Source organism: Lipotes vexillifer, unplaced genomic scaffold (assembly GCF_000442215.2).
Source record: "Lipotes vexillifer unplaced genomic scaffold, Lipotes_vexillifer_v1.1 scaffold311, whole genome shotgun sequence".
In the NCBI taxonomy this organism is placed as follows: Eukaryota; Metazoa; Chordata; class Mammalia; order Artiodactyla; family Lipotidae; genus Lipotes; species Lipotes vexillifer.
The window spans coordinates 5,978,981-5,979,709 of record NW_006791012.1 but is presented as its reverse complement, the minus strand read 5'-3'; the positions used below and the strand labels follow the sequence as shown (position 1 = coordinate 5,979,709).

The 729-nt window shown below is 51.4% G+C and overlaps 1 pseudogene; it reads right to left on the bottom strand.

Annotated features, from left to right (window-relative positions):
* Positions 1-245: 245 nt before the first annotated feature.
* On the bottom strand, positions 246-551 carry LOC103078408 (non-histone chromosomal protein HMG-14 pseudogene; annotated as a pseudogene).
* Positions 552-729: the final 178 nt, after the last annotated feature.

Genomic DNA, 729 nt, shown 5'->3' with positions numbered 1-729 from the left:
ACCTCCCATATTCAATATCCCACTATTTTCTGGTTGTACCAAAAAATAAACAACCAGCAAATGATTTCACCTCTTAAAATAAGGCATTTACACTTAAAAAATGGGATGAGGTGGGATTCCTTCCTTTTTAAAAATGTTTCTAGAGCTACTAAAAAACTTGCATTTACAAAATAGTTGATAAAAATATTCCTCTGGATTGTACAAGAAGGGAAACAGGGACCACTGATAGGATCAGGTGTGTGATATTAATCAGACTTGGCTTCTTTCTCTGCTGCTTCGTCAGAAGCTGGGCTCTCCTCATTTTTAGTTTCTCCATTTTCTGCAGGTAAGTCTTCTGTAGTCTCTTGGTGAGCCACTTCAGCCTGTTTTCCCTTTGCTCCCCTTTTCCCTTTTGTTTGCACTTTTTTGTTTGAAGATTTATACTTTCCTGCCGCCTTTTTTGGCTTCGTTTCCACTTCTGGAGGAGCCGGTTTAGCTGACAGCTCCGCCGATCTCCTCTTGGGCTCCTCCTTCGCCACCCCCTTGGCGGAGCTGACCTTCCTCTTGGGCATCGTGGCGGCGGGGCGGGCGCGTGCCGGGTGCCTGCGGGCCGCTGGCGCGCCGAGAGCCTTCGCGAAGCTAGGCTCCCTGGCCGCTACCGCTCCTCCCGCCGCCCGAGCTGCTGGGATCCGCGGCGGGGGCGGTGGGAGAACCGGATGGAACCGGATTGGGGGCCCGCCCCCTCCTCCC